Here is a 27,310-nt window from a genome sequence, read left to right as displayed (position 1 = left end):
CCCAGCTATTCAAGGTGATTCACTCTCAGGTAGCATGTAGTTGCAAGTAGAATTACCTCTGTGAGGCACTCCAAGCTCTGCAAATAACTCCATATGCCACAGAGGAGTTACTGTCTGGGCCTCAGTTTGCTCATCTCCGGGATGAAGAGGATGGATTAAGTCAGGTCTGGCAAATACGTAGTTGCATGGAGTGTTGTGTGTAGAATTCACCCAGGATCTGTGAAAGCGAGGGGACCAGTGATTGACCTCTAGTATTTATAGCTGATGGCATGATTGTTGACATAGTAACAACCTCAACAGCCAGGATCCTCTGGGCCACTGTGGTCTTGCAGCCTATGCCCATGATCTCTACTTCTAATTTTTCTAATCACCCGAAAGGCAGATCCTAGAGAAAGTCTGCCCACCTGTCTTCCTTCTTTCCTTCTTCCTTCCCTCCCTTCCTTCCTTCCCTTTTCTAACCCAGTCTCCATGGTGATAACACAGTCCCCATATCTTAGGAAGGCTTTGGCTCAGGTGAGCCATTTGTAGGGACCATACAATTTATTATCTGTTCTGAGATATCTTTGAGGATGAAAGCGGCACTCGATAATTCTCACAGTTGTAACCTGGGACTCTCTTGGGAAAGCAGCATCACTTGAGGGGGTAGTCCTCAAACTTTACCATGCATAAGGATTGCCAAAGGACTTTCCTGGGCACCCCCTTCAGGGATTCTGGTTCAGTAAGGTTAGGGCTTGAGAATTTGCCCTAGTTCCCAGGTGATGCTGGTCCTGCAGGTCCACGGACCACACTTTGAGAAGCCTGACTTGGAGCATAAGTGCTTAACAGTTCACAGAACTCATTCACAATGTGTTCTAATTGATCCTGACAAAAAGCCCAAGGGGGTCTGGAAAGCTGATATCAAAGATTCCATGTTAAGCTGAGAAACTGAGACTCAGAGAGGTTAAGTGATTAGCCCAAGGATACCCAGCCACAATGGGAGAAGCCCTTGTTCAAATTCAGGTTTACCAGCTCCCAGGCTCTGCTTTGGCTCAACAGGTGCCCAGCTTCTCAGCTCAGAAGTATGTTCAGAGCTGGCTTTGTGGCAGTGCCTCCTTCTCAGCAAATCCTCTGACCCAAATTAAAACTAGCTCTTTTAAAACTAAGTCACAGGAATGTAATGTACAGCACAGGGAATACAGTCAATATTTTATAATAACTTCATAGGGTGTGTAATCTATAAAAAATATCAAATCACTATGTTGTACACCTGAAACTAATATAATATTGTAAGTCAACCATGCTTCAATTAAAAAAAAAAACTGGCTTTTTTTGCTTTATAAATACCATTTCAGGTCAACCAAGAGGTCAGAGATTTGGGGTAAGAAATTACTTTAGCAATGCTTTTGTCTATATTTATATTTAATTAATATTTTAGGGTTTTAATCATTTTGATATATGAATGACTTAAAATATTTAAATTTAAATAATACATTGTACATAGTAGAATATTTGTGCTAGATAATTTCTGTTTTACATTATTGAAAAGGAGCTCCATTTCTAACACATCAGTCTGTTACTCAACTTCTGTACATTTAATCCTCGTGTATATTTTCAGGAATGCAGTAGAGGAATGCCTGTGTTATTCAACCTCTCTGTGCCTCAGTTTTCTCATCTGTAAAATGGGACAGGTAATAGTGCCTTCATGATAAGACAGGTGTGAGGATTAAATAAATTATTAATGCATGTTAGAAAAATTGGAAGCGTGCTTGGAAGATGCTGAGCATTTGAAAATATCAGCTATTCTTGTTTTATTCTCTGCTGATGCCTATTTTATTCTGCCCGTCAACATCTTTTGTCATCTTTATACCTGTACAGCAGTGAGCTCTCTCCAAGCGTAGGTCTATTTTCCTCCCTCTCTTTATCCGTCCAAGTCTTGCTTGCTCATAGTAGGTGACTAAGACCTACTTGTTGAATGAATGCAGAGTGTAAAATGCTTAGGAATTCCAGGAACTCATAGAGCAAAACTATGAAACCTAAAGCATGAGTGATGGAACATTTCCTTGAGGCTCCGTGGAGTTTGCTGGAATAGCCCAGCTTGGCCGCGACCCAGTTTCCAGCATCTCACTTTCAGCTGCATGGAACGTGTTATGGGCTGTATAGCACTGTTCCAGACACAAGGTCTTACAGGATATCTAATGTGAGTTGCACTCCGGGCTTGGGAAGGCCTGAAATTGATGGATCCAATGGGAAAATGGAAAATGAGTCGGGTGGGTCTCATTCAGCCCTGAAGGCTGCTGATGGATTTGGGAGGGATAAACATTTTCCTCTGGATGCCTGGTTATGAAAGGAAAGAAAATAAAAGCAAGAATCTTAGTGGATATGGGAGATTTTGTGGTTTGGTCCAAAATCAGAACCGAGAGTGGGAATGAATCTCATGTCCAATGACATGAGATTAGAGTCTAGAGTTGGACTTTTTAAAATAAAAATTCTCAATTGTCAGTTGCTTACTGAGCAAGGAGGTTTCATGGTGCTCAGGACTGGTGACAAGAGGAGTGCTATTGAATTTCACCGGGTTGGTGGGTTTCAGGGTCTCCAGCAGAAGCTCTGACATAGCCCTAAAGATAACCAGTCAATTAAAGAAGAAAAACTATTTGGCTTGGAGGTTGTGCTGTAGTTAGAACCTGCTGTGAAACAAACCACCCCCAAATATAGTGGCTTAAGCAGCCACTATATAGGTCAGCAAATATGGTTGGGCTAATGGTTGGGCCATTATAGGTCTAATTTGGTTGGGCCTAATATAGGTCAGCAAATTTGGTTGGGCTCAGTGGGCAGTTCTTCCTTTTTAAGTATGCTTCCTCGTGCATCTGTGGTCAGCTGCAGGTCAACGAAGTGGCTTTGCTTCCCAAGGCTGGCTGGCTATTAGCTGAGCAGTGGGGACAACTGGGACATTTATCTCTCATTATTCCAGCCGGCAAGCCTGGGCTCATTTAAGTGGTGGTGGCTGGATCGTGTGTGCTTTTGTGTGTGTGTGAGAGAGAGAGAGACAGAGAGACATAGAGAGACACACGCCCGGGGAGGTGGGGGGCGAGAGCAGGAAAGGATGCAATGCCTCTTGAGACCTACTCCGAGAACTGGCATGGTGTTGCTTCTGCCTCATTTTATTGGCCAAATCAAGTCACAAGGCCAACCTAAATTCAGAAATACACTCTGCAAAATGCATTCCATCGCTTGAGGAAAGGAGCTACAAAATCCTATTGCAAAGGAGGCATGGATATGGGGAGAGGTAGAAATGGGTCCATTTTACAAACCACCACCGATTGGGAGGGTGAGCCATCAAGAGCTGTTAGCAGAGTGAAGAAGGTAAGCTCTTTGCACGCTGAGAATGAGTGTGGCTGAGGATTTGGAAGGCTAGGCACTCTGCTTAGCTTCTTGTATGCCTGCTGGTAGCAGAGACAGCTCATACGAGGCTGAAGAATACGCCTGTATGCGTGGAAATGGGTGAGGTTTGGATCCTAATGCACTGCTGACTAGCCATGTGGCTTTGGGGGAGTCAATGAGTCCATCCAGCCTTAGTTTTCCCATCTATAAAATGGGATCACAGTTTCTACTTCATAGGGCTTTGTGAAGATTAAAGAGACAATCGGTCTGCATATGGTAGGCACTGGAAAAACAGCCACAATAATGAGTTACATACAATATCAATGAAGTCGCAAATAATAGAATATGTGATTAAAGATAATGAATGATTAGAATTTCTCCCTGGAATTTCTTAGCCTGGAAGGCAGAGTGATACCCCAGGTTTACACCTGCAAAGGCTGCCCTCTCTATGATGTAGATACCAATTTGGCCAGCAGAACTGACCACTAGTCACTTACAGTCTCCATGGCCTCAGACATCTCCCAGGGCTCTGTGGGGTCCGCGGCTTTTGTTCCCCAAGAGGAATTCCAGCGAGCGTCCACTGAGCTCTGGGTAACATGCTCAGACTTGGGTCTGACCTCGGCTCTGCCCAAGAGGCCAGATATAGTAAGAAGTCTTACTGAGGAGGCAAGGCAGCCTCTTAATGGCCTCAGGCAAACCTCTCTGGCTTTGTCCTTTGACCCCCTATATGTCAGTGTCTCTGGGTAGGGAAAGATCAGGACAGATAGCAGAGAATTACGTAGAGTTCTAGACCAACACTCGTGAACAGATTCTGTATCTGCGCTGCCCACGTGGTAGCCGCCAGCCACACATGGCTACTGAGCGCTTGACATGTGGCTAGTGCAACCAAGAAACAGAATCTTTAATTTTAGGTCAGTATTTATATAGCCACTTGTGGCTAGTGGTTACCGTACTGGACAGTGCAGTTCTAGGTGGTTGAGCCTCTGAAGAGACAAGGCTTTAAGGAGTCTGAACCAGCCAGCTGCTGAACCTTGGTGGGTTGGGGACATTGTCTTGGAGCTGTGTGGGAGCCAAGCCAGGCTCTGGGTATGGGTCAGCTGACCAGCAGGGCCTTGGTGGACCCTCCAGGGTTGTTGCCTTGTTTCTTCTTATTTCTAAGTTGGGCTGAGAAAAGAGGAAAACTTGTTGACTCCATGGAAGTCCAGAATCCCCTACAGATTTAGCCACTCTGTGTCCCTTGCTCTATTCTGAGTGGCCACTTATAGTGCCCAGAAAGGCCATGGTGCTGTATACGCCCTGGTCCTTTCCTGTGCCAAGGAAAAGCAGAGCTCAGCAGCCCAGTCAAGGAGAAAGGAGGGTACCTACCAAGGAGGGAGACGGGTCCTTCCCATTTGGATGGTTGCTTCTGAACAAAGGGTCCACATGGTCCAATGTAGCTTTTGAAGAGATTAAATTAGTGTGCTAGTACTTGCTCACACGTGTGTGTGCATACGAGTGCTCATGTGCGCGGGCACACACACACACACACACACACACACACACACATACCCGGAGTTTATTTGTGAAGGAAGGTACTTTTGGAGAGTTGGGACAAGATGCCCCAGTTCGGAAAAACTAAAGGTTTTGCTTCTGCTTTAATTGGGTTCAAAAAGATGACAAACCAAATCTGCCTCAGGGTTGGTTCTTGAAACTCACATTGGAATTTATTTTAGGACCTTCCCCATGTCACAGCACAATGCAGCCTGCAGAACTGATGGTGGACTTTGCCTAGAGATTTTTTTTATCCAATTGCCTTTCAACTCCAGCAGCAATAAACTGCCCAAACCAATCAGTCTTTGTATGAAAGCTGAATGAGGAAGGCTGCTCCCTGCCTACCTCACCAGTCTCTCGATCCCCTGATATTTCTTAAAGTTGGGACTCTATTGCAGGTAAAAGTTCTAGTTCCCTTTAAAGGATAGACTCTTTCTGGATCCTTCGATTAATTGGCTGCGGTGGAGACCTGCGGCTCCCGCCTGGGCTTTTTGCAGTGGTGTGGGCGAGATTAGTTTTCTGCTATCACCATAATTTACAAGGCTCACATAACCATGTAACGACTTGGTGATTACATGGAAAATATCGTATAAATACATAGTAATTACAAGTTCATGCAGATTACTTGGTATATACATTTGAAGTTACTGAGTAGTTCAAAGATTAATTATCCTATAACTGGCAGTATTTAAATCATTTTTTTCTCATATACGAATACACTGAGGCGGACTTCAAGGCTGGCGAGGATGAGGATGTGATGAGTGTGATCTGAAAAGAAAAAATGAAATTTGACAGGCGTGGATTATTTAAAGCATGCGTATGTGAGCTGAACAGCCACGGACACTTTGATGCAAATCGTAGGGGAAAGAGCAGGGGGATGGTGTGTAGAGAAAGGTGCTGAACAAAGTAAGGATTTCCTGCTGGCGACTTGAAATTTAAACAAATAATCATTTAAATGGCGGCCCGGCATTACGTTCCGAGTTGTGTGCATTAATGTCAACATCTGGTACCAACATTTTGACAATTCTATTAAAATGCCCCAGCATTCCCTATCTAACACCTGTTAGCCCTAATTTTCTTTCCTGAGAAGCACACCAGTAGACAGGGTAGATTCCAAATCATTTATCACTTTTAAAGTGCTTCCATATGCGTGTTGGACCCAGCCTGGCCCTAGGCAAACATTTTCTGAATGCATTAAAATTCAGGACTTTTTTTTTTTTTTTTTTAAGTGTAGACACCAACGTTTCATTGAATTCATGTCTGGTAATTATTAGCTTAAATTATGGCTCACACATGACTTGACAAAGTAGACCATGAATTAAAACACACGCACACACACGCACACACCCCAGAACTCTTCAATAGATGCGCCCAAGTCCTACGTTGCTTGTTATTGAGATGTCAGTCAGTAATCATTAGGCAAACACTCTTCATGTAGGGAACTGCTAAGAGGCCCAGGAGTCCCAAGAGACAATCTAAAAATGTCAAAAATGTTACAGTATACATGAATGACACCAACAAGAGAACATGTGTTAGAGATGCAAGCAATTAGTTAATATATTACAAGTTTCAACCTCTGAGCAAAACAGGCAACAAAAATTTCCTCTTGACAAAAGACTACAGATAAGATCAGGTTGATTCCCAGACAATAGGATCTCCCTGAATTGGAGCAACCCTCCAGCAGGCTGGGAGGGAGGGATGATCTGGGGAATCTGGGGTCTGTAGGGTGTGAGTCACTAGGGCAGGTCTCGCTTTCCCTGGAAATGACTGGCTGGACGGCTGGGCTCTTGCAGTGGAGAAGTGGAGTCTGAAATGAAGGAAGACATCCGGTGCCCCCTGGATCCGGCTCACCACGAAGCTGCCTGCTCCTTGCTGGGGCTTCAGAATGAAAGTTAGTAGGTCGAATGAAATCTTATTGCTGTGTTCAAAGGAAAGGAGGTGCCTGTGAAAGGTGATGGGGATGAGGATATTATATGGGCAAATGCTTGTTCCTTGCTTTTCAGAGGAGATTTTAAAAACTAAATATTGTATATTACATAGTTTCTCTCCCTCTCTCTCCCTCTCTCTCTCTCTCACACATACACACACACACACAAACATGAAGAAAAAATGTTTTAAACAAAAAATCTTCCAACATATATACACATACAGAAAATGTGTTTTAGGCAAAGTACACATGATGTGCACTTGGGCGGGCTAAAGATTTGAATTGGTCCCCCGGAAACATCAAAGAAACACTAAGAATGCCAGAAGGCATGAAAACCTGAGTTCACCAACTCAAAATGTGAAAAAAAATTGTAGACACTTAAAAATGTCCGCCCCTGTACACACACACACTTACACTTTCACACTTTCTCTGTTTACTAAATAACATTTCAGCACAGTTTTCATCTTATAAGGAAAGTGTTTGAAACTTGGAATAAGTGCACTTAATTAAAGGAAGGCTGTGAAAATGTGCATTAATCTGATATGACTAATAGCAAAGTGCATGAAATTGCTAATTAGAATTTCATTAAAGGTGCTGCTTTATCAGACTGTGAATATCACAACCTTTAAAATTCTTTCAGGAGAGCTTAATTCCTTTTCAAACAGAAATATTCTTTAAAGACATTTGATTTGTTCTGAAGGAATTCGTGGCTTAGGCTGGAACTTAAAATGTTGCCGATATTCCAGGAGGTGATATCAGAATAGGCATATAGATCAGGGACTTTGTTTCATTTGCCTGATGAATCCCTTTCTCCCCACCTCTATGGATTATTGTTCAAAAACCCAGTCATGAAAATAGAGTTGAGTCTTGGGTTTATTCCACATGTAATTTGTTTTCTGCTGAAGCCAAACATTTATTCTCTCCTAAAAGAATAAAGGAAAAATTACTTTAAAAGATTTTAAAGTCACTAAATATAAAATTAAACATGATAATTTTCATACTCACTTTAAAAAATAAAAAGAAGCAGACAATAAAATATTTTTTTTTCCTTAAAGGAAAAAACCATCCATAAAAAAACAAAAACAAAAACAAAAAACCTCTTAAAATACTAATAACATTTCAAAGATAAAATCGCACTTTTTAAAATTAGGAAAGTCCACTGTTAACAATAGCAAATGTATTTTTGTTCTTTCTCTGACTTGCTTTCCTAGGTTACAGGGTTTTCTTACTTCACAGTTTAATTATTCCTGACACTAAATCTGCATTTCAGCTTGCTTTTTTACCACTCAGATTTCAAAAGTTCTACCTTTCTATTCCTTCATCTTCTCCATTTTCAACCTTATTTATAGATTTATGGATATGAAATAGATCACCTCTATTTCTGTTCACTTTCCCTGAACCCAGTTCCCAAGGTTACCAATTGTATTTTTGAATTTGCAGCTTTTCCTGGTTGTTCAAGAGTTCTCACAATTAGTAACTGGGTTCTTTTTAATATTCAAGCTTGATTGAACAGTTACATTTTGTTGCTGAAAACCAATTAATGTTAATGAAAACTACAGCTCACTGAAAGCAGCAGTTTACTTTTACAGAAGTTGTTAAAAACTTAGCCCGGCTTCATATTTGCTGAACACACCGGTTCACACTGATGTAATTTTGCAGAATTGAATATTTTAAATACACTTTAGAAACCTTGGTTTAAAAGCTAATCAGTCATATTTACCTGACGACCATATCTGAAAGGAGAGAAAATGAGAACAGAAGTAACTTTATTTGAGAAACAGTGATTTCTTTGGACATTTAAACAAATCTCAAGTGGCTTAATTACAGTTTGCTCTGATTTTATCCCCAGCAAGAGGGATTTTCATGGCATTTAGATCATTTACCTACTGGGCTAGGTAACAGACAAAAGATTACGTTTTCCCTTCCAACATTTGGGAGGTACATTAGGACAATAAATGCAATGATTTTAAAAGATCGGTCTAGACTTAAATGAATGAAAATTAGGCTCGTTAACTGTAATGTCTGCAGTCCGAGGTGGGGTGTCAGTCTTGCCTATCTGTGGGCCACCGTAGTCAAACAAAGCTGCTAATTCGAATGTTTTAAGTTTCAGATTGAGAAATATTGTTCTAATATGGCAACAACGGGGCTGTTGTCTTTTCAAGCACTCTGCGATTGCAGCCTCCTTCTGGCTCGTTTTATGCAAAACGAATGGCAGGTAATTGTGATTTAATTCTTTTCAAGTAAATTACAGTGAGTGCGTGACACAAAGCCACGGCGGACCCTCCTTTCCCTGTCAATAGTTGAATTGATGATGGCAGGAGTAAAAACAGCAATTGTGCACCACAGCCCTTCCTCGGCCCCCACCCCAGCCAAGGGCGGACCTGCCAATCAGGCCGCGCCACCGCGAGACTGGGACTCCTCGGGTCGCCGAGGTTCGGGGATGGAACGTTCAGTGTCACGGCGCGGGGGTCGTGGGGCTCGGGGCTCGTCCGGAGCCCAGGTGCCCACAGGGGTCAGCGTGTGCGCCCCACCGGCCGGGTGCCCACCGCGTGGTCACCGTGGTCACCAGGGACTTATGGCGCTGGACACGCGCTGCCGAGTTGAGGGCAGAAAAGGTTCCCCGGGGGGCTGGTGGTCCCCGCGCTCGGATCGTGGCTTAACTTGGCCACCCTGGCCTCCCCGAGACGCCCCGGAGGGCTTCCGGAGGAGGCGGCACGGCCCAGCTAGAGGTGGGGGAGGCCGGGCTGCGAGCCGTGTTTGCGGGGCGGCGCGGCGTGGCCGGGCTCTGAGCACCGGGGTCCGAGGGACCGAGGCCAGAGCACCAGTTCTCGCCCAGAACCTGCGAAGCCCAGGTGGGGAGGGAGCCGCTGCGGGAGGCCCCGAGGGGCATGGCAGGAAGGCAGGGTCACCTGAGAGGGGCGCATGTCGCGACCTCAGGCTCACTGCAGCCTGCCTGGGTGCAGTAGGTGCTCAGTAATCATTGAACTGGCCACGAACGTTCAGTGTGATCTGATCACTTCCCATTGTACTTGAGCGAAATCCCAACTCCTCTCTGAGGCCCACGGGGTCTGTGTCCTCTAGCTTTTGCCTGGATTTGCAATGCCTGTCCTTAGTGGATAACTTCGAGCAAGTTACTTGACCTCAGCCATATCCACCTTTCCCTTTTCCTGGACCTCATCAAGCACCATTGGATCAGGCCTAGTAACGGGAGCCCAGAACATAAATACAATAATAGCTAACACTTGTTTAGCACTTCTCACGTGCCAGGAACTGTTCTAGGTGCTTCACGTGTGTTACACCACTTAATGAAATATTCACATCTCTATGAAACAGGTTCTATTATTATCCCTTTCTATGCAGGCAGAAACAGGCTCAGAGCAGACAAGAGAGCTCGCCAAGTTTACACAGGCAGGAAGTGATGGGTATGAACTTGACACCAGAGCCTGCACTTCTAACCACCACACTGCATTGCCCCTCTGTCTTAGTCTCCAAGATGGATAAGATGCAAACTCGGCCGCCCAAGGGCACAGAGCCTCAGAAGCAAACAGAAGGTAGGTGGGTGCATGTGGTTTTCCGCACAGGGAATCAGTAGTGACACGTAATGGTTCTTAATATACACTGTATTATTAATTCTTTAAATCTCACAGCACACACAGCACTCTAGGAGGTAGGAAGTGATGTCATCCCCATTTTATAGATAAGACGCGGGGAGGTCCAGCCGTTTGCGCCAAGGTCTCAGGGCAAGTAGGTGGCAGAGCTGGGATCGGCACCCACAAAGCCTCTCTCCAGGGCCCACGCTCGTAGCCCTGCCCTGGGTCAGGCCTCTGCCTGTCAGTCCTGGTGTCCTGTGCTGTCCTCAGGTGGTTAAGAGGGTGCTGAGTCCCTTCGGTGTCACCAGAAACACCCTGCGCTTGAAGCAGAGCTGCTGCTCGCTGACGGAAACCCCTGGGGAGTTTCCATGACCTTGTCTTTGAAGTGGGGGGGTGGTCACAGGTCAGCTCTCCCCGCCTCCCAGGGCTGCTTCCGGGAGTAATGGAAAGAATGGACAAGGAAGAGCCCTATGAAGTGTGAACTCTGACCTCAGAAACACTTGGTTCTGCGTGCCTGGTCCGTGCTGGGCACCCTGGGGAGGGGGCCAGGCGACTGACCGACCTAAAGGATCAGGATGCAGGCCCATGAAAAATGAAGAGGTGATTATTTTAGTTACAAAACCAACAGATATAAAGGAGGACTCTCGTTTGATGATGCAAATGATTAGAGAATTGTCTGTTACTTTGTTTGTTTCTAAGAGGACTATATTCAAAGGCCCCTGGGAGAACTTCACACCAGGCCTGGTGCTTGGTGTTTCATGTACTCCATCCCTGGGTCCTCCTGCAGCCTTGTGAGGCGAGATGACACTGTGCCCATTTTACAGACAGAGAAACTGAGCGGTGAAACCGTGGGGCTAATGAATGGAGGAGCTGGGCTCTGAACCAAGCCCTGCTGACTCCAGTCCTGGCATCTCTGCTCCAGAGGGTCCTGGCACAGACCTGGTGCAACGGGGCTGCCCCTCTTCTCTTCTGGTTCTGAACTTTTAGCTTTCGTTGCAGCTTTGTCTGAGGGTCTCCCTTCCTCGACCCTGGTGCTTTTACATCCTTCACCCCTCCTCAGTCCTGGGGGCCCCCACCCACACAGTACCTCTGTTGAGTGCCTGAGGGACGATCCCACTCCTCCACCCACCCTCCCACCAGCTCGCTGCTTTTGTGTAAGAGCTTGAAGTCAACACCTTGACTCTGTGCGAGGCTTAAGGTGAGATGTCTCCCCATCCCCAGGACCTCACCCTGTGTGAAGCAGCACCTCAGAGGGCCAAGGGAGTGTGAGTACCAACCAGGCTGCCTTGGTTCCCCATCACGTTCACCCCAGGCCTGCTTCTGGCCCCAGTAGCTGAATTTATTTTGGCTTAAATGATAAAGTGGTCAGAGATGTTAAAAATCTACCTTCATGAAGCCATCAGGTGGATTGAATGGGGTCATGAAGGGGATGTCAGCTGCTCGTGGGCTTGCAGTGCCCACCCTACACGGGCTGGTGGGCTCTGCCATGGGACTCCCAGTTTGCAAGTGGCCGGTGACTGTACTGCTATGTCAGCCTGCCCTTGGGCAGGTGCCCGCCCTCAGACCATGACTTCCGAAGGGGAGGGGCAGACTGAGCTGCAAGATGGGGGCATGAGGTTGAAGGAGATGCATTCTCTGTTTACCTTGAAGTCATGGGGTGGCCAAGGGCAACTGCAGTGAGTGAGTACGAGCATGGGAAGGAGTGTTTGCCTATGGAACTGGCTTGGGTGCTGGGGATGGAGTCCCGGTTCCCTCACTTACTAGCTGTGGGATCTTGGGCAAACAACATAACTCTGTGCTTCCATTTCCTCATTCATAAACCTGGGATAATAATAGCTGGATGTAGCTCAGAGGGTTACTGGGAGTTAATTATTCAATACATGGTATCTGTCATAGAGTAAGCAGTCAATAAATGATAGCTGACCCAAAAATACCAGCTCAAAATTATCTTCTCCATTCACGTCTGCCTTCCCACTCAAAATACATTAATATGCAAAAGTCGTAAAATGGGATGCCTTTAAAGCTGTATGTTGACAAGAGACAAACCTGAGGTGTATTCTGGGCCAGAACACTCACTACTGTGTGATCCTATGTAAGTGACTTAGTCTTCTGAGTCTTCTGAGTTCCAGTTTTCTTCTCTATAAAATGTATATAAAATTTAAAAACCTATTATTAATAATGAGAATTAAGTGAATAATGTACATAAAGCAAATGGTACTTACCAATCTTCTTCATTCCCTGCCCCTTTTTTCCCCCTCTGTACAAGTGCCTTTCCAAGGCTATGAGATGTGTTCTCCAAACCAGTTTCCTTCCCTCCTGGGATCACAGGAAGACTACAATTACCAACACCCTTTGTGGTAGAGGCCTCATGTGACTGAGTTTTGGCCAATGGAATGTAGGCAAGAGTAACCTATTCTACTTCCAGACCTGGGCCCTAAAATTTCTTATAAGGTCTTTCATGCTCATTTTCTCCTCCACCTGCCAACAGAATGTGGCTCAGGGTGATCTTGGATGCCCACATGTTGAAGAAGGTGGAGCCCCGGCCAGCAGAACCCTGCCCTTCACTGCCTACTCCTTATCAGCGTGCTTGCACTGGGACATACGTATTAAAACCATTGAGATTTAGGGGTTATTTGTTACTGCAGCTAGCAGTTAGCCTATCCTGACAAATACAGAATAGTATAGAACCTCTACCTAGTATATATACCTGCATATATTTATACAAGATTTGGCATGTATTTTAGGGTCTTCCTGGTCCCCATCCTCCTTAAGCTCATCTATGTGACCCAAGTTCAGAACCTTACTGCCTTAAAGAACCAGACCCAGCAGTTGTTATTAGTGATGGTGGTGAGATAATTCCTGAGAGCAACTTCCTGTCTTCAGGGCCTCCCTATAGCAGAGCGGTTTTGAGGACAACTCCTTACTAAGAGATTATACTGTCAGCCTCCCCTCTCTGGGCAGAGGTCTCCTGAGACGGCATTGCTAATCATACAGACACTCTCCTTCCCGCTACAGTTGGCAAAGTGCCTGCTTTCCTCCTCATGGCTCGTCCACCACATCCGATGGGTCACAGGTCACAGGATCAGGCAGCGGCTCCTCTCAGCTGAGCCCCTGAGACTTGGCTCAGCCCGCCCCCCACCCCATCCCTGCCCTCCTTCTGCCTCAGATGAGATGGGCTCCTTGCCTGCTGGCTTCCCCATTAAATCGAGCGCCCCCTGGAGGCCAGGCTGGGCTGCATCCATCCCCTTTCTCCTTAGAGCCAGCTGCAGGGTCAGGTTGTAGCAGATGTCATTTTTTTTGCACAGGATTGTTGATTTTAGGGATCAGGGGCCATCTTTATGGTGTTCTGGAAAAAAAAAAATCCTCAGCTTGGGTGAAGTTTATAATTAAAAATAATAATGATCTTAAGATACTGAATGTCTGTTCCTTTCCAGACCTCCTGTTATTTCTTTAACTTCTCCATAATCCTGTGAGGTGAGTTTTAAGTAGCCCGTGTGTAGAGGTGTAGAGATGCCAGACCTAGCGTCCCAGAGCTGCAGGAGGCGGATTTAAGACTCCAACTGGGGTCAATCCAACGGTAATAATAGCTATGTTTTCCTGAGCCCTTACCACATGCTGGGAACCGTGTATCATAAGAGTTTTTTATGAAATATTTCATTTAATTTTAATAATTTCTTTATGGAGAGGGGACTACTATTATTTCCATTTTATAGGTGAGAAAAACCAAGCCTCAGTGAGGTGAATGGTCTCTTTTCCCCAAGGTTTCATGGTTAAAAAATGTTGTGCCCAGATTCAAATTCAAGTCACTCTTTCTTTAGAACTTGCACCTTCACTCGGCACCTTGCAATGCCTCCTCTGCCACTGGGAAAGTGCAGTAGGGACCAGGTGAATACTCTTCCAGGGGTCATGACTTTGGGTGGGGAGCCAGCCTGCGGTCAGGTTGACAGCCTGCTGAATCAACACCTACTATGTGCAAAGTCTGACCCTGCACCCTGCTGTGGTACAAGGGAGACCCAGACTGTCCCATGGCGTTGGCATCCTGGGAGAGAAGAGAGCTGCGTATCTCTACCTGCAACCTGAATAAGTCAGTGCCCTGGAAAGGATAGATGCTGCAAACTTCAGAGGAGAAAGAAGGCACTCAGGTACAGGCAGGGATGGCTTTACCAAGGAAGTGGAATTAGATGAGCCTGGTCTGCCTGGATTTGAATTCCAGCTAGCTGAGTGACTTTGAGGAAGTTACCTAATTTCTCTGAACCTCCGTTTTGCCATGTATAAAATGGAGATAATAAAGGTACCGACCTTAAAGGATTATTGAGGATTAAATAATAATACGTCAAGTGCTTGGAACATAGGAAGCTCTATATTGTATACTTTTATTTACTCATTTCATTATCAAAGGCTAGTAGACTTTCCATAGGTGAAGAAGGGAAGTTTAGTGAACTAAGTGACCATCATGAGCAAAGCTTCAGAGTTGAGAAAACAGAGAGTGTTTTTTGAGAATAATAAATAGCTCAGTTTGGCTGGTTCATATGGGAACAACAGAAGGTGAGGCTAGAAAGAGAGCCTGGGGCCAGATTGATGAGGCAATGGGGAGCCATTGAGGGGTTTTGAGCAGGGAAGTGTCATAGCCAGAGCTGGGTATTAGAAAGATATCTTGGCTACAGGGTGTAGGGTGGATTGGAATGGGACTGACGGGGAAATCCCTGTAGAAAACTATTGTCATCAGCCACGGGAGAGAGTGGTGGCAGCTGGTAGGGCAGGAAAGTGTGAATTGGACCTTGTGGCAGGGGAGGTCCTCTGGAGCTTGGCACTCTGTAAACTTGGTGCTGCATGGGGCGTGGGCTACACACACCCTTGGCCAAGGGCAGGTGCGGCAGTGGTGCCCATCCTGGTCCAAGTGAATGGCTGGAAACCCACAGCAGGGTTTTCCTTTTGCAGGCTTGGGAGGTGGTCCTTCTGGGCATCATGTCATCACTGGTGTCTGTGTTCCAAGAAAGAGACAAAAGCAGAGAAAGGGGGACCAGCCTCCTTTTTGTCCTGAGAACCCAGGGCACCTGGTATCCTCAGGGTGGAAAAGCCCTTCGATGGTCTGCAAACAGGTTCCAGAAGACTCGCTTGGAGGGGAAAAAGGAAGCAGGCTCCTTTTGGGTTTTCATCTAGGTTTTTGAAAAGCAAAGCAGACTGGCGAGAGCCGCCTGTCAGAGGCGTGTTTTATCTTAACATTTCCATGTAATCCTGAAAGCCCACCTAATCAATTGAAGATCATAAAATATTAGACTTAATGCTGCAAAGTGCTGCTTTTTAATTCACGTAACAAGCTCCTAAATAATTCAAATAGCAAACAGACCCGGCAAGTCAATGGTGGGAGGCTGCCTGGATCAGCGGGAGAGTGTCAACACGTGCCGCACTTCCCGGATCGACTCCATTTCAAGAACCCTATTAAGTTAATTGCCGGTTGCTGACAGCAGAGAGCATGCTGGGAGCACAGCAAGCTTTATTAGCCTCTGTGGCATCTGGAGGCATCAGCCATTTTGCCCCTACTTGCAGGCACTGGGAGCAGCATGGAAAAAAGTAAATCAAATTATGAGACAATAAATGCTTTTGGCAACATGTGGGCATCAGATTCATTGGAGAATCCAAAAGAGTTCGAGTGTCAATTGTCAGCCTGTTAAATATTTTACAGCAACACCATCTGTTGCAAAAGTCTCATAGGATGCCACGGAATTGTTACATCATTTGACATTGCATGGCCGATGCAGGTAAGCATTAGTGCCATTGAGGGGCCCCCATCCCCTAAAGAGACTACTGGGTGAAGAGAGGCTGTAAATAGAGCAGGACATTTTGGGATGGACGTTTAGAGAGGCCTTCCCACAGATCCCAAGTGTTATACATTCACGTTTGTAGGCAGACCTGCCTGGGTTTGAAGACCCAGTGGAGACACCCATGGGGTTCTGGAGATGGGCAGGGAAGGGAAGATGTGTGAAGTCAAGGTCCCCAGCCTTCTGTCCATTGGGAGATTCCCAAGCAGGGCATCACTTCCATGACTACCTGCTCTCGCCTTGGCAGCCCTGATATATATTGAGTATGGAGTCGGGTGGGGGCAGCCTGGCAGCTTGGGGATCTACCAACAGGTACCACTCTGTAGAATGGGGCTCTGATCTATCCAACGCCCACTTTTGATACATGAGAAAAAGCAGGTAGAGAGAGATTCCTTGACTGTCCCAAGGTCACACAGTCAGCCAGTTGTCTTCTGGCATCATCCCACTTTGTGCTGTTTCTCTTTCAGGCCTTAAGAATATGGTTCTATGGTGACAACCTAGATTAGATCGAGATCCTAATCCTGGTTCAACCATTTATTGTCTGCGTGGCCTTAACTTAAGCAAAATATGTAACTTCGCCGTCCCTCTATCCTGTTGGCAATATGAGAATGGGGGTGCTTACCTGGTGGAAGTCTTATGGAAAGGATTGAATTAATGATGGATGTTAAATGCATGGTTAGGGTCTCAAGCTCGATAGCTGAGGACTCAGCATAACTTCCTTCCCATCGTGTGAGTGAGACACAGATGAGCAAGATTATTTACGCTTCTTGATGATTCTTTTACAAACCAACAATCTTCCAGTTTATTGGCTTTGCACATCTGAATTTTTACATCAAGTTTACAGAAAGTGAGGCAAACGATGCTCTCAAATCTCTCCTTGCTCCAGTTCTGAGATCTAGTCTCAGGGTCTGTAGAAATGACACTTTGTCCAGAATCAGGCCCTTGATACGATAGGAATTCAATAGGAAAGAACATTGTGAATGACTGGTGGGTCTGAGGAAGCTGGGGGCAAAATCAACACAGGTAGAAGTACAGCAGGTGGGCTGACTGTTTTGATCCTGGTCCTCAGGCTGCCCTGTGTTCATGGGGTCACTGCACTTCTATGCTAGAAGGGGTCTCAGAGGTGGAGTCCGGCATCCTCATTTCACGGGTGAGGCTCAGAAAGAGATGGTGACTAGCCTGAGGTCACACAGCTAGTTAGTGGTGAAGCCAGTAACAGGAGCTGGGTCTCCCCCGCCACCAGTCCTGTCCTCTTTCCAGTTCTCAGAAGGTCAGGATCAACCTTCGTGGCGCTCAAGCTGATTGTACCTCACCTAGGAAGAAAGACAGCGATGTCATTGGCTAAAGCCTCCCTAGCTCCTGGCTTTATGAAGAAAGGATATGCCATTGCCCCAAGACCTCTCTCTGAAAATAATAATATCCATTCATAACTAATCTGTATAATCACAACCAGCATTCCTAAGGGCTGAATTCCAGGTACTTTATTTACATTATCCATGGAGCCCTTTGGGGTAGGCATTACTGTAACTCCCATTTTTCAGAGAAGGAAGTTGAGGCTCAAGGGTTAAGTGGTTTGCCCAAAGTTACACGGCTGTTAAGGTTCAAAGGTAGGACTTGAATCAGGGTTTATTTTGACTTATATCCTCTTCCTGTGGCAGCACCTGCCCCCACATTGGATTTGGGCTTAGGCTGGAGTTCTCTAGAAGGTAAAACAGGGAGGGATGGATCACTCAGCTGGGGCCTAGCGCTAGCCACGACCAGTGGGCACTAGCAAGAAGACGCCGTTGGATGCTAATCCGGCACCGTGATGTTCTGCCCGCTTCTGCTCCCTCCCCCCCGTTTCCTGCCAAGAATGGGTTGGGAGCCTGGTACCCAGAGCTTCCCTTTTGCACAGTCATCAGACTCTAGTAACTCAATATATATGTTAGGATTAGGTCCAGCTGCAGCCAACAGAAAACTCCAGTAACAGTGCCTTAAAGGCATAAAGGTTTCCCCTCTGATGTACAAGATGTCCTGGGTAGGCTGGTGTGGTGGCTTCATGATCATCTGGGGCCCAGGCTATGTCTCTCTTCCTGCTCTGCCATTCCCAATACTTGGCTTCCATCCTCAGTTTTTCAAGATGCCTGCTGCAACTCCAGTCATTGTGTCCACATTCCAGGCAGCAAGAAGGAAGGAAGAGGGTAAAGCAAAGGGGTCTTTCTCCTGTCATCTTTTCTCCCGTTCAAAGAACCTTCCCTCAAGTCCTTCCCTATGAGTTTCTCTTGTTTCAATGGCCAGTCTTAGTCACGTGGCCATACCTAGATGTGAGAGAGGCTGGGCAGCAGAATCTTCAACTGGGCATATGGCTACCTCAAGAATATAGAGGCTCGTGAGTGAGGAGTAATGGGAGAAGCAGCAGGCAGACTCTGCCGTGGCACGATTCCGTGCCACCTCTCCTACTTGCCAAAGTGCTGATGACTGAGAATGGTGACTTTTTGAATTAGAGAAAACTCAAGTTAGCTTTGGTCCGAGTTTTGTAACGTACTTGGAGATAATTGGAAATGCCCTGGGATGCCACAGGCCTAGGATTGGAACCACTGTGCTTTCTGGGGCTGTTTGTTCCGGGGATGGCAGCGATGATGAAATCAATAGTAATTCACACTGTCAACGACTTTCATCCCTCATGGTCCCCTTTCAAAATATGGATACGTTTTATTTCTCCTGTTTGTGACACATTTATTCTGCAGGCCTTCTAGGTTGACTGGAGGATGGGTTTCCTGTTCTGGAGGATTCAGATGATTACTGGGCTGTAGAAACAAACACAGACACCACGGAGCCAGCTCCACCCATGTCCCAGGCACTGTACATGTGGCAGGTCATGTTATCCTCACAACAGGGGGAGGGATTATGATCCCATTTTACTGATGAAAAGTAGAGGCTCAGAGAGGCTAAGCAACTTGCCCAAGATCACACAGCTGGTGCTATGGACTGAATGTGTGTCTCCCCCCCTTCCCACCCCACACTCTCTAATTCATATGTTGTAACCCTAACCCCCAATGTGATGGTATTAGGAGGTGGACCTTTGGGAGGTAATTAGGTTTAGATGAGGTCATGAGGGTGGAGCCCCATAATGGGATTAGTGCCCTTATAAGGGGATGAAGATTGCAGAGCTCTCTCTCTGACAGGTGAGGACACAGTGAGAAGGTGGCCATCTGCAAGCCAGGAAAAGAGCTCTCACTGGACACTGACTGTCCCAGCACCCTGATCTTCTAGGCTCCAGGACTGTGAGAACTAAGTGTGTTGTTTAAACCCTCAGTCTGTACTTCTGTTATAGTAGTCTGAGCTGACTAGGACAGCTGGTCAGTGCAAGAGCTGGAAGCTGTGCTTTCCGTCGTACCACGAGGCCACCTGGTGCATTGCCAGCCTTCATGCTCACTCCCCATTGCAGACGATGGCTCCTTGTGACAACAGGGTTGTCATCGACACCTCCAAGCATCTGCTGTCCTCTGAAGTCCTTTCTTATCTCCACGTCCTCCTTCTTTCTCCTCAAGACCCTCCTCTCATCTTGGAAAGACCCTGCACAGTTACCGCAGGGATCCAGCCCCATCACCTGCCCCCCCCACGTGGGCTCTGCCAGTCACGCCTCCTGCCAGGGCTCCACCTGGCTCACACTCTGATCCAGCCCCCATTCCCACATCTCAGCCCATCAAGTTATAACCCACATCATCTGCCATCTAGGACCAGGGTCTGTAAATAGGAACAAAACATAGGCAGTCCGCATCCCTGGCACCCATCCCCGGCTCAGTGAGGGAAGCCACTGAGTCCGAGGACGAAACCAGAAGCCCCTCTCCCCGAAGCCCCAAGAAGCAGGAAGAGCTGAGTGTGCAGCTGAGGGCCTGCTGCCTACCGGCGCCGCTCAGATTTTCATATGCATAATCTAAATATATACTTTGAAAATTGAAAAGTGCTCACATATAGAATGTGGCTGAGGGGAGGGAACGCTCTCTTTGAACGTGTCTCTTTAAAGACAAAATTTGCCAAATGTTTTCCTGCCCTTGAGGAGACACTGGAACATGGCAGCGGATGTAAAATGGAAGTTGAAGTGTCTCTCCCAGGCCACCGTACACGTATAAAACAGGCACAATCTCTTCTAAGCGCTCATTAATAGCTGGTCTCTGAGGGCCCTGACAGCAGCCAGAGGATTTTGCTCATTAAAAAGGTGGCGAGGTAGTTTTGTGCCTTCCCCGCTTCTTGCTGCGTGATCCTGGTGTTTAGATGTCGCCAGCAGGCCCCGAGATTGCTGGGCATGGGTGACTATTTTCTGAAGGGTTTGAGAGTGTTGCCCACTTGTTGGGGGGCAAGAAACCCTTGCTGTTTATCGAGGGGATTCTTCTCTCTTCAAGGTGGGCCCAGAATAGCATTATCTCAAGACAGGTGCAGAGAGGAAAGTGCTTTAGTTTGTCAGCTAATAAAAGATCATCAGTGATGCTCAACACAGCATCATGGTCCTCTGAATGCCACTGTAATGACACAGAACCATCAGACTTGGTCCTGGCAGGGAGGCCTGGGGTCTCCAGACCCTTGGAATTGCAGGGGATGACAGACAACCCCCTGGGTCTCGTCTCACATCCAGCAGTGCCCACTTGCAAGAGAGCCACTGGTTCATTCTAGAAGAAGAGGATCCCCAGCTTCTTTTACCCCCCCCCCCACTTTGTTTGTTCTTTGTGTTATTCTCCCACTTGTTGGGATCAATGTTTTGTCCTCTTCTTCTCCTCTCTTGTGAAGGGAGTGACATTGTCTTGTCCCCCTCGGCACATTTGTGGGGATGCTGGACAGTTTTCCAGGCATCCAGAGGGTCGCCTCTCCTAAAACCTAGGTGGAGGCAGGAAGCCTCACTGGCCTCTACACTTCTGCACCTTCCACGTCCACGATTTACTGCTCTGGACCTTTGCTGTTGTTTTCTTTGACTTGCTTTCAGTGCCCTCCTCGTGGTGGCTCAGATGTCACCTCCTCAGAGAGACCTTTCTTAATGTGTCCACCTCTCCCCACCCTCAGCTCACTGTTACATGAACACCATTTGGGATGACCTTGTTTACTTGGTAGCTCCCTTGTTTATTGTGGTCTCACCCCACTCTGAGGGTAGGTCCGGGGGGGCACGAACTTTCCATCTTTTTACCTGTTTCCTCAGTGCTCAGCAAGGAGCCCGAACCCAAAAGGTACTTGCTTTATTGAATGGGCCAACAAACAGAGGAATGAGTGAGGGGTCCTTCTGTCTCAAAGCTGGGCTCTTAGTCGCTCCACTTGGAGATTTTTTTTTGTGACCCTTTGTAGCTTCTGGGCTGTGGTCCCCAACTCTCCCTGGGGCGTCCCCTGCAGGAATGCTATGGGGCTGCCCTACATGGCACAGTAAATCAGGGTCACCCAAGGGTACAGAGCTGAGATTAAGACCAGAAGAGGGTCACGGTATAGAGTTCCTGCAGGGAATGTTTCCTTGTTTGTTTTTATGGCATAGTATCAACACTGTGTTGAGAAACTCATTTATCTATTTTTACCCCTCATTAGCAGGTAGAAAATGTAATATTTTTGAAATGCTTATAATAAATTGAGTTGTTTAAATTAATCTAAACTTCAAAATAATTAAGCTCAATATTAATAAAATGGGTTCAGCGTTGCAGGGGGAGGGGAGATAGGGAGAACATTCTGAAATTATGATTATTTGTACACAAAGGGTACCTGGCTCATCCCTGGAAGGATTTGAGTTGGCCTACAGACATGCAGTCATTACCACTTCAAAAATCGAGCAGAAATCTAAGCTGAGGGGAAATAAGACAGCAAAATCCGTTCAAGGGAGGATTTACTATGCAACACATCCAGCACTAGGGTTCAGATGCTTTGGGCTACTACATATTTGGCTCTGAATGTCTGGGAAGCCAAAACAAAGAGAGAAAGAAAAGCAGATGAGGTTTGCAGGAGGTGCGAGGCCTTGAGCTTTGGAGGGAAGGCAACCAAGAGGGGAGAGCAGGGAATAACCTTGACTCTTTTTAAAAAAGAATTTCAAATAATTTTTTAAAAGATCAAAGAATTGTCACTCAAGGTCTCAATGTACCCATCAAGCTGCTGAAATGTCCCGCCCAGTTACTTAAAACTGCCTGGGGGATGGAGCTCTGATGGCCCAGGGGCACCACTGCTCAGAATCCCCCCAGGCCTCTGTCTGAAGACCCGCAAGTGCGGCATCCCTTCCTGGGAAGAGCATATCATTATGCAGCTGTGTGATGGAGGCTCTGGGAGCGGGCTGTCATTAGGGTGAGGGAGGGCAGAGGGCCGGGGCCCTGAGACTGGGTTGGATGGGAGGGTGAGGGTTCGGGGCCATGCTGAGGACAGGTGCACTGATTTCACAAGCACGGCACAGTGGGGTTGGATGACGTGGATGGTCAGTGGGATGAAGGTCCATTTGGGGCACTACTGAGCCATGCTCAGATGTGACCCTGGTCTCGCCTGTGCATGAGGCACCCAGAAGTGTGACTGGTCCACAGCATCCTTGGAATCCCCAGACTGTCCTGACAACAGGATCAAAGTCTCCTGCCCGGGGAGCACTGCGTGTTCTCAACTTTGTGTTGTCAGCAGCTGATAGGACACTCAACAAATGTCCCTGAGCGAGGGAATGAATTGATGACTGAACAAGTGAGTGCCATGACTACCGATGAAATCCCATCTTTCTTTCAGCTGCTGTTCAGGGCCACTTCCTCCAGGAAGCCCTCCCTGAATTCTCCTGCCCTCCCTTCTCAGGACTCTTAACGGTGCTGGGTGTGCAGCCAACGTGGAAATGCTTCCATCAGCGCTAAGAAGAGGTAGGTCTTTCTTGTGTTTTCTGTTGTTCCTCATTCCAGCTGGACAAACTCATTTCTTCAACATACATTCATTCCATTCTTACCATATGGACCACACTGTGTGAGACAAAAAGAATTCAAGACTAAACCAGACAACAAGGAGCTGATAGTCCAGTGCAGGGACTGGCCAACTACTGCCCAAGGGCCAAATCTAGCCTCTGCCTGTTTTGTAAATAAAGTTTTATTGGTGCACAGCCACGCCCATTTGTTTACATATTGTGTGTGACTGCCTTTGAGTGATACAGGGCAGAGTTGAGTAGTTGTGACTGAGACCATAACGGCTGGCAAAGCCTGAAATATTTGCTCTCTGGCTCTTTCAGAAAAGTGTGCTGACCCTGGTGGGGAAGACAACCTAGAAAAAAGTCTAGGCATGATGTGTGTCCTGAGGGGCAAGAACAGGGTGGCATAACTTAGACTAGCTGGGCTGGGAATGTGTGCTCCTGTAGATCAGGTGGCTAGGGAAAGCCGCTCTCCTGAAAGTGTTACGTGAGCAGAGGCACGGAGGAGAAGAAGGTTGCCATGTGAACAGCTGGGCAAGAGCATTCCTGGTGGAGAGAACAGCATGTGCAAAGGCCCTTTGATGTGTTGGAGGAAAGGAGAAAAGCTGAAGCTGTGTGGCCGAGAGCACCGTAAACAGGAGGAGGGTAGGAGAAGACGAGGGCTGGAGAGGTAGGCAGGGGCTAGATCCGTGGTTCCCAAGAGGGGGTGATATTGCCTCGAGTTTGTTTGGGATATTTGTCGGGAGGGAGGCGCCATGTATGCAGTGAGTAGGCACCGAGGGTGCAAGACTTCAATCAGTGCATCTAACAGTCCTACACAAAGATGGGCTGATCTGGGTCCTGCAGATTTTAGGATGTCCCAGTAGATATTCATGTAGGTGAAAAGCCAATTTCTAATGATCTGAGCCTGGACATAACTCTCTAATTCATATAAACAGAAAGTAATTTTAGCACAGTGTTAATTATATATATCGAATTTTCTAGGAATGGAGCTACTATATAAATTAAGGGATGATTGCTCTGTGTTTTGTTTGGAATATTACCAAGCGGTGTTTGCCATGTTGGGAAAATCATGTCACCCATGGCAACATCACTCTTGGTATCTGAGTCTCCAAAACAACACCCCTGTTGTTGTCAAGTCTGTGTTTCTAGTTGTGGCATTCACTATGATTTTACACAAACACACGTCCTTGTGTTGATTAGTGAAGCCGTGTCAGAGAACTTTCCAATTGAAATGCATCTTGTTTGGATACGAATTACTTCTTTTCCCCCCCATATGAAAGTTAATATATTAATATATTGATTAAAACATCTTGTGTGTAGATAAATTATATCACCCCTGAATGCTGTTTCAGGATAGCAGAGGAACATTAGAAAATATTGGCTGAGAGAGGTCCCAGGGCTGGATCCCAAAGTCTTATGTGGATCTTGATACAGGGTTTGGATTTTATGCTAAGAAAAATGAGGAGCCACGGCAAGATTTTAAGAAGAGTGATGGGTTCTTTCAGGCAAGAGTGACGATTACGCCTCCTCTTTTTCTCTTTGATCTTCCATCCCTCTCCTTCCACCACCTGGCACAATGCCGGGTGCCCAGCAAGCACTCTGTAAATTAAAGTGCTACCAGCCAGAGCAACCTCGGCCCATGAGCTAAGCAGGTCTGTACGCCTCCCATACAAATGAGATCGCCGAGGCCGAGAGGGGTTAAGTTGCTTGCCTGGACCAGGTAACATCCAGTAAGTGATATCTGATAAAGAGGGGTGTATGTGTGTGTTTGGGTTGGGGGTACCTGTCTCCTTTTCCTGCCCCTGCGAGCAGTTCTTTGTGGTTTCCCTGCTTGCCGAGCTACCCACTCACCCTGCCCAGTCCCACCCCTGCTCGCAGGCCTTCCTGCCTCGATCCTGTTACCTGACCGATGTTGCAGGCATCCCTGTGTCCCAGGAGCCAGCTTCTCCACCTTTAGACCCCAGGCCAGGATCTACGAATATCTCTGAGAATATTCCCCAACACCTGCAGCAGATGTGCCCACAAATTACCTGGTCCCAGGGGTGGGGTGCAGGCGAGGAAAGGGCAGCGCTTTCCTAAAAGCATTACGCACTTAATTTGCAAAGTTACATCACACATTTGTGCACAGGTCAACTTTCTGGGAGCTCATTTCAAAACCAGAGACAGGTCAGGGATCCCAAGTGTGTCCTTCACAGGGAAGGCTGAGCGGGGCTGTAGACACCCATGAGTATCAGATACTTTCACACGTGCAAGGGCAGATGGAGAGAGATGGATATTTGTGGGGTTTGTTTCATCTCTGCCAGTGCCCCGTGGGCTCCTCCACAAACGTCATCTCACTTCTTCCCAAGAAAAACCCCCGCCAAGTGCACATGAGCGGATCCTCATCTCACAGGTGTGGAAATTGAGGCTGGACGAGGTATCACAGACCATGGGACATGGGCAGAGCCTGAACTTGAACCCAGGTTTCCAGCCTCCTAATCCCACATTTTCCCCACCACCCAATGCAGTAAGAGATGTGAACGGGGGTGATGTGTATAGAGTGTAGATGCACATACACATGTAGCTACACTTAAAAAAAATTTTATTGAAGTATAGTTGATTTACAATATTGTGTTAGTTTCAGGTATACAGTAAAGTGATTTGGTATTCAGATTCTTTTCCATTATAGGTTATCGCAAGATATTGAATATAATTTCCTGTGCTATATAGTAAATGACCTTGTTTACAAGACAGAAACAGACTCACAGACGTAGAAAACAAACTTATGGTTATCACAGGGGAAAGGGGAGGAGCGATAAATTAGGAGTATGGGATTAACATATACACATTACCATATAAAAAATAGATAAGTAAAAAGGATTTACTTAGCTACATTAAAAAAAAAATTTAATAGGCCTGGGTACTTTGTTTATAAGAGTCACAGAGAAAGCTATGGAACCTATGTGAGATTACAGTCAGGAGTGGATAAAGAACTGTTCACAGAACCAGTGAAAATAGCAAATTGTAAAAATATATAAGATTGAGTTCACTCTGCAGTCCCGAATCCAGCTCATTCAATTGACAAATTAATTGTCTTGAATTACTATAGGTAATTTTAACGTTTTTAAAAATTAACTCAAGGGTAGTTTCATACTCAGAAGAGACCATTTAGAAGTCTATTTGGTTTCTAAAATTAATATTAGATATATTACATTTGCAAAGTTAGAACCTTAATTCTTCCTTATGCTTTTAAATTCTGCTTATAAAATGTATTATTCTATTTATTCTCCTGGTAATTGTTTTTATTGTGGTAAAGTATATATAACATACAATTTATTGTTTAAATAATTTTTAACTGTATAACCTAGTGGCATTAAGTCCATTCACACTGTTGTACGTATCTATACTTTTTTACGAAACCTAAGAAATCTCTTCTGAAAATTCTAGCAAAGAACAAATGGATCAAAGGTTTCTGGGAGAAAAATCAGCCCCACATGCCCCAGCGTCCACTTCCCAGGGTCCAGAGAACACTTGTAAGCACGTCTGCTTGTCTAGTAAGATGTGTGTTTCTGCCAGATTTTCTCAGTCTCTGAGGCTTCATTGCTTGTTACCACCGAGAGAGCATCTCAAACCCAAGCTGCCTCTTCCTCCCTCTATATTTCAAAGCAGTGTTTCCCCAACCAGATTTACATTTTCAAAAACCCTTCAGATAATCACAAACCCAAGAAACTTCCAGTCCTCTGAGGTTTAATTAGGAGAAACTCTCTTTCTGGTACTTCCGAGAGCCTGGCTCTAAATTTCTCAGCGGAAAGGGAAGGTTCACGGCGGATGTGCGGGAGCCAGCAGAACCTCCCTTCAGTCCCCGCCTCTCCCCTGCAGTGGAGAGAAAGCCGTGTTGCAGGTCATTGAAATCACATTGTGAGTGTGCCCTGTATCATTAGGACCCAGAGAATGGGGACGATTGGAACACAGGATAACACATTAGCAATAGATAATAGAGTCTAAATAAACATAATCAGCTTTCCTCTATGTCTCCAGACCAAAGCTTATCTATAAATGCCCTAATGATGCCCCGCCAGCCAATTACTCATTTCTTGGAAGAGCCCCTTATTAATGGCGTTGCAGTGGGGGAAAAACATTAATTATTGGACACAGTGGGATCTTTTACGTTCTGTCTGGTCTGGACAGCACCAATGAATGCAACAATTATTATCAACGACTGAGGCAGCGTCCTGAGCTC

The 27,310-nt window shown here is 46.3% G+C and overlaps 1 long non-coding RNA gene across 2 annotated transcripts in view; it reads left to right on the top strand.

Moving 5' to 3' along the window:
* The first annotated feature begins 6,535 nt into the window (after positions 1-6,535).
* LOC103002270 (uncharacterized) overlaps positions 6,536-27,310 on the top strand; it is a 38,205-nt gene continuing 17,430 nt past the window's right edge. The window contains exons 1-4 of one of the 2 annotated variants that reach the window (XR_003622518.2): positions 6,536-6,778; positions 8,919-9,029; positions 10,300-10,365; positions 22,926-23,050. This is a non-coding gene — a long non-coding RNA (uncharacterized LOC103002270). Of the gene's footprint in view, positions 6,779-8,918; positions 9,030-10,174; positions 10,366-22,925; positions 23,051-27,310 lie in introns of both variants that reach the window. The other variant, XR_450229.2, reaches the window with a different exon arrangement.

This window comes from Balaenoptera acutorostrata, chromosome 16 (genome assembly GCF_949987535.1).
Source record: "Balaenoptera acutorostrata chromosome 16, mBalAcu1.1, whole genome shotgun sequence".
Taxonomy (NCBI): domain Eukaryota; kingdom Metazoa; phylum Chordata; class Mammalia; order Artiodactyla; family Balaenopteridae; genus Balaenoptera; species Balaenoptera acutorostrata.
This window is presented reverse-complemented; position numbering and strand designations above follow the sequence as displayed.